Source organism: Quercus lobata, chromosome 5 (assembly GCF_001633185.2).
Source record: "Quercus lobata isolate SW786 chromosome 5, ValleyOak3.0 Primary Assembly, whole genome shotgun sequence".
NCBI classification, from domain to species: Eukaryota; Viridiplantae; Streptophyta; class Magnoliopsida; order Fagales; family Fagaceae; genus Quercus; species Quercus lobata.
This window is the reverse complement of record NC_044908.1, coordinates 24,747,972-24,755,160: the sequence shown is the minus strand read 5'-3', so window position 1 is coordinate 24,755,160 and position 7,189 is coordinate 24,747,972.

Here is a 7,189-nt window from a genome sequence, read left to right as displayed (position 1 = left end):
TTAAATTTAAGAGAGATATGTGTAATTTTTTATAATTGTTAGGTGTATATGGAAAGTTTGTTTATTTGGAAATATATTAAGTTTTGAAATTATTGCACTTACAAAGGAATAGCTAATACAACATTTTAAAGAAGAATTGTTATTCCTCATTTTGAAGAATAGCTATTTATAAGGGATGACTATTCCTTATAATAAAAACATAATCAAATTAATGAAAACTAAACGATAGGAATAACTATTACATTACAACGCTTATTATAGTCTACCGAACATGCCCTAAAAGTGCGAAATGTGAAAAGAGTGAATAAAAGGACTTTTTTTTTTGCATGTGCGTGTGTGAGAGAGGGAAAGTTTTGGAACATTGATCTAAATGAAACAAATAGTCCTTATTTTTTAATTGAAAAATTTTAGAAACGTTGAATCAAGGAAACAAAGAGTTTTACGAAGAATCTTTAATCTTTAATTAGAAAAATCTTGAAATATTGAACTAAAGAACCAAAAGGTCCCTTTATTTATTTATTTTTATTTTAATTTTAATTTGTTATCATCTTTGATGTGGCTTAAGAGTATTTTAATTTTCTTCTTAAAGAATGCATCACAAGGTAAAACCTCTTATTCTTCTACATGATGTCTATACTTATTTATTTCTTTATATTTATATTTATTGAGTGATTGATTGATTTGGAGGCATTGGTCCCATTGTCTCCAAATATCCATAAAAAAAAATTTGTACATAATACACAATGTCCAGCTTCACAACAAATATAATTTTTTGCTTCAAAGTTATACATGTACAAGTCAAAGTAGAATCTAACAAATAAATAATCAAAAGTTAATCAAAATGATTTTACCACCAAGTATGTTCTAGTGCAGACTGACACAAATATTTTGCTCAAGGCCAGATACATTGTCAACTCAATCTCTTTCCAAGTCTCTTTACATGTGAATAGAAAGGGCATGCACTTCTCATAGCCAACGTTAAGATCAAGTGGGACAATAATGTTGAAGTTAAGGTATTCGCCAAAGAAGCACATTTCTTTCTTTATTTTTATTTTTATTTTTTTTATAAAAAATTATATAATAACTGAAGATAGGAGATTTGAATCCTGAATGTCACGAGCATACTAGGAGGTGTTAATCAACCAATAGCAATTAGTGTATGCAGTTTACCTCTTTTAATGGAGGTTTTGGATACGCCACAAAAAATAAAATAAAATAAAAACTTGGATTTTTTTGTAGTGATTCTATACTTCCATTTTATTTTTTCTAAGAACAAGCTCGTTAATTGATTAAATGTTATACATTGATGACACTTTTTGTCGCGTTTGTTTGCATGTGTAGGTGGAAAATAAATTGAAAGATAATGCTTCTAAATTAAATTGAAGAGCAAATTCATGTAATTTGAGCTGTTTTTCCTGGAAAATTTCTAATAATAGCATTGCTCATAAGGTTCCTATAATGTTTCCACTAACAAGTCTTCCATCAGCTTATAATGTGATTATTTTTTTCACTTGCAGATGTTAGGACTTATTTAAGTAAAGGAAAATATTTATTTGAATGAATTTATTAATTTCAACATCTGTACTATTGACTATTCCTCTCTGAGGACATAGTTAGATACTTGCCATTGAAGTTTATTTTATTGGAGACTACATAATGATGATAATCATACTAGAACATACCTGACACTAGAAGTCTAGAAGTGATCCTTTGTGGCTGTCATTTCAGAACATATAATCATAATAGAATTAATGCTAATTGTAAATCTTCCTTCTAGTCTTCCTCTTCATCTCGAAGATGCATTGACTTATTCCTTCTAGTTTTCTGACTTTTTTGCTCCCCTTATGTTAAAGACATTTTAGAAGCCTTGGCTTTAGGAACTTTTTTTATTTTTATTTTTTTTAAGTCAAATATTTTAGATCTCAAAGACGTGAAAATTTCTTTGATTTTTAAAGTATTCTTCTATTGAAGGGTACGCTCATGCAATTAGGTATTTAGTTTTGTTCTTGTGTTTATTTTTCTTTTCTCTTAATTGATATGTTGTGTTGTTCATTCGATGGTTTTTGTTAATATATGTTTGATTTAATTATGATCTTGTTCACAATTCATATATGCCCTGTTTGTATGCTTAGTTGGAATTGTCTTTAACATGTGTGTGATTTAATTCTTCTATAATTTCAAAATCTGCAATTACTTAGAAATTTTTTTATAAAAAAAAACAAATCTGTATTTTCACTAAATATAGATCTGAAATTTTTTTTTGAAAATTTTTCTAGTAAAAAACAGATCTTTATTTTCACTAAATACAATTGAATTTTTTTTTCTGAAACTTTTTCTGAACAAAAACAAATTTGTATTTTCATTAAATATAAATCCGAAAATTTTTCTGGTACAAAACAGATCTGTATTTTCATTAAATACATATTTTAATTTTTTAAACGTACAAAACATATCTATATTTTCATTAAATACAGATCTAAAAAATTTTCTAAAATAGTTTTCTTCTTAAATAAAAAACTGTAGATTTTGAATTTTCAAAGTGTGAATTAATAGTCAGGTTAAAGTTTTTATTTATTTTTTTATGTCATTCCATAAATATGTGATGCATGCATAATAGATTTGAATTATGAATATGAATCCTCCTTTAAAAATCCCATTTTTTATTCCTTACAAAACAAATTTGATTTTTATTAACCAAATCCCATTTTTTATTCCTTACAAAACAGATCTAATTTTTATTAACCAAATCCCATTTTTTATCCCTTACCAAATAGATTTGACTTTCATTAACCAATTCCCATTTTTTTATCCTTTACAAAACAGATCTGATTTTCATTAACCGAATCTCATTTTTTTATTCCTTACAAAACATATCTGATTTTCATTAACCAAATCCATTTTTTTATCCCTTACAAAACAGATCGGATTTTCATTAACCAAATCCCATATATATATATATATTTAAATTCCTTACAAAATAGAGCTAATTTTTCTTAGAGAAGAGGGCATATTCATAAGACAAATTTGTTAAATTAATTTTGTCAAGTAAATTTTTGTTACATGTGTTATAACATATCATTCAATGTCATACAAAAGGCTATATAATGGTCATTAGAGTCTAGAAGACCAGACTCTGTCTGCGCAGAATGGGTGCCTAATACCTTCTCATTGCATAACCTAGTCCCCAAACTTAAATTTTTGGATAAGTAGACTAGTGTTTTGTCTTTTGTTTTGGTAGATTGTGACTAGGATAAAAGCTTTGTAATGTTTACATAGATTGTATTAGGACCAAAGCCTTGTAGAGTTATTCTACCAAGATGTAATTGTATGATCAATTAATGAATGTGAGGTATTTTGGACATACAGTTGTATTTTATTTTTTTCTTATTTTTTTGTATAAAAAATAAGTGACGACTCCACACAATTACCCAAAAGAAAGGTGTCCTAAGTGCCCAAATCTCTTTTTGAGAGCAACCTTGTGGTCTCTCACAATGATATTAGGTGTATTAGGATGTATTGATTTTACAATGAGTTTAAGTAAAAAATCTGATGTGGCATCTCCTTTTTGGCTAGTGTAAACCAACTTTGGTTTACACCTTGTCCTTATTAAATTTAATCTCTCTCTCTCTCTCTCTCTCTATATATATATATATATATATATATATATATATATATATCTTCAGATATTGACGAGTGCGTAGAACCAAATCTCAATTTGTGTTTGAAGAACAATACACTCTGCCATACTATTGGGAGTTACTATTGTTATGGTAGTAATACTTCAAATTTTTTTTTTTGGGTTCACTATGCTCTTAACAGGTATGTCTTTCTCTTATCTAAATGATAATTTGGTAATTGTATCAATTTAAATAATTACTTATCATTAAAAAATAATATTATTTTGCAAAATTTACCCCCTAAATATCAGCTATAGATATTAAATTGATCCCAAAGGTTCCTTATCTACTATTTCTCTTAAATTGGTATATGTTTACCATTATATAACAAAATATGCTTAGCAATATATAGAAAATATAAATAAAAATATATTTAATAATTTATTAATAAACGTATCCCACTACACCCACACCCTACTTTTTCAAAAATTGCTAAGTCATCACACCACACCCGCACCCAAACTCGAATCCGCACCCGTGCTTTCCAGCTTGTAGTATTAATAATGAGACTGTCATGCAACAATTTCAAAATAAGAAAACTCGTAGAATGAAATTGTAAGATTTTGTGTATTTGCGTGTTTTTTTTTTTTTTTCTTTGTCAATACATGAAATTATCTTTTTATTAGATTTTGCATAATTTAAGTTTCATAATAACTACGCTAGAAAAAATTCTTGGAGCCGCCACTAAGTTGATGACAACATTTTGAGCATATAAGATGCTCATGAGTTCTCTCTGTGTTGATTGTCCAGCAGGTGATTGTTAAAAAAAAAAAAAAAAAAAAAAAACAAAAGAAATTAAAAAAAATTTAAAAAGAATGTTTGATGCATGTTAGCAAGAACACTTACCCAATTTCATATTTAGTATCATAGGTTGATAATGTTTTGATGAGAATTGTCCACGTCATTGATAATGTTTAGATGATAACATGACGGAAATTTCGTAAAAATGTAGATCCAATATCATTGTCCTGGCGTTTTGTCTTCTTCAGTTTCTATTTTTTCTTCTTTCTTGTTATAAAAATGCTAGTCTAGGCTTGGACATACATACTACTTCACATTCACATTCATCATCGCAGAAGAGACAGAGAGAGAGATGGTGGGGCAAATGGTCTTTCAACTAATTTTGTTATTGGTGTCAATTACCACATTCGTAAATGCAGTGAGTTTAGCGAAGCCTTTATGTCAAGCATGCTGTGGGAATATTAGCATTCCGTACCCTTCAAGAACAGGAGCTGATTCAAGGCCGGCCTTTCCACTAGGTCAATTAGGCCATTGCCTAAGGCCCCTAAGTGGAAGGGGACCCCAAAATTTTGAAAACGATGGAGTAGTAGAAAAAAAAAAAAAATAGTTTTAGATGAAATTCTAAAAAATCTGATACATTTTTGTGACCAAAGAACACAAAATCTGGAACATCTTTATAAACATTGGTCCCCCAAAACATTCTTTAATCTAAACAAATCCAAAAATATAATCCTTAACATCTAGACAAATCAAAAATCAACAAGATAAAATGCAAATCTGATCTAAAAAATTACCCACAAAACAATCTTAAAAAAAAAAAAAAAAAAATCTCAAATCCCTAAAATTTGCTCATACCTTTTCTCTCTCTCACTCTTGCTCTCCGCCTCTCTCTCTTTCAACTAGATGATGATAGTTTGTAAAAATACTATCTTAAACTTGAATCTTTTCTCAAACATGATGTTATTATAATATTGATGGTTTAGATTTATTTTTAGAGTTAAAAGTTTTAAAATAAATTTTACAAATAAAAGAATATTTTCCAATTGACATACTAAATTATATAAAAGTTTGCTTATAGAATTTTACTAACAATACCTATTACAGTTGCTTCTGCAGAAATGAGTTTTTTAAAATTGAAATTAATAAAATGATATCTAAAATCAACAATGTCTCAAGAAAAATTAAGTAGATTAGCTATACTATCGATTAAAAATGAGATGTTAGAAGAACTTGAGTATAAAAATTTAATTAGTCAATTTGCATCTCAAAAGGCAAGAAAAATATATTTTAAATGAAATATATTATAATATAAAAATATTAAATAAATATTAATTTAATTAATACATAAATATAAAAAAGACCCCATTTTAATTCTTGCCTAAGGCCCTAAAATGTCTGAGGTCGGCCCTGAGTTGATTACTACCATAATGATTGGTTTGTAGTATCTTGCAATGAAAATTTCTCCTCTCCCAAGCCTTTTTTGAGGTTCAACCTAGAGGTGCTTGAGATTTCATTACAAGGCACAGTCTGCGTCAAACATCCCATATTTTCAAGCTGTGCTAATAGCATTACAAAGACCACAGAAATTGTGGGGACAAAATGGCCTTATGCCCTTTTCACCCACATTAATTAGGGAAATGCCTCTCTTTTGTAACTCAATTTTCTCAAAATTGAGTAAAAAAAAAAATATTTCTGGAGCCCTATAATGACGTTTTTAAGGACCTATAGTGACGTTTTAAAGACTTATAGTGACGTTTTGTAACTCGATCTAATTGCCTATAACTCGATTTCATGGAGTTCGAGTTACAAAACGCCACTATAGGTCCTTAAAAACGTCACTATAGGTCTTCAAAAAGGTCACTATAGAGCTTAACTCGATTTTGAGAAAGTCGAGTTTCATAGTAACGTTTTAAAAACTTATAGTGACGTTTTGTAACTCGATCTCCATGAAATCGAGTTATCGGAAATTTTATTGCCTATAACTCGATTTCATGGAGCTTGAGTTACAAAACGCCATTATAGGTCCTTAAAAACGTCATTATAGAGCTTAACTTGATTTTGAGAAAGTCGAGTTTCAAAAGAGGGGCATTTCCCTAATTAGTTTGGGAAAGGGGAATAAGGCTATATAATTTGAGTGAAAAGGGCATAAGGCAATTTTTTCCGAAATTGTGGACTTAGCAGGAACCCCTTTTGTTTTCTCCCAACCCCCAGTGGCGACTCCAGGAATTTTATCCAGGGTATTCCTATTTTACTTTGAAAAAATTTCGGGCCATTTCAGTCTATTTCGAGTGTTTTGGGATGTATCGGTAAATACCGGCCGAAATTCAAAATTTGGCCGGTATGAAGTTTGTGCTTTAAAAAAAAAAAATGTTCTTAAAACCAAAACAAATTTGCATTTTGTACATCCAAAAACCTCAAGAGGAAAAAAAAGAAAAAGAAAAGAAAATAAATGAACAAAGGTTACTTATAATAAACTATAAGTTCGTTTGAAATATTAATAAAATTATTAATTATTGTTGTTTAGTTATTTTATTAATTTATTTGTCTTTTATAAACTATAAATATTATTATTTTATTAATTATAAAATTATTAATTATTATTTAACCTAACATAATTTAATTTATTTGTCTTTTATAATATATTGGTTAATTATACAACTTTAATTATTGTTGTTTAGCGTAACAATAAACTATATTACTTTAATTTATTTGTCATTAATTATACTACTTTAATTTATTATATTATTTAGCCCCTTGTACACATTACACTA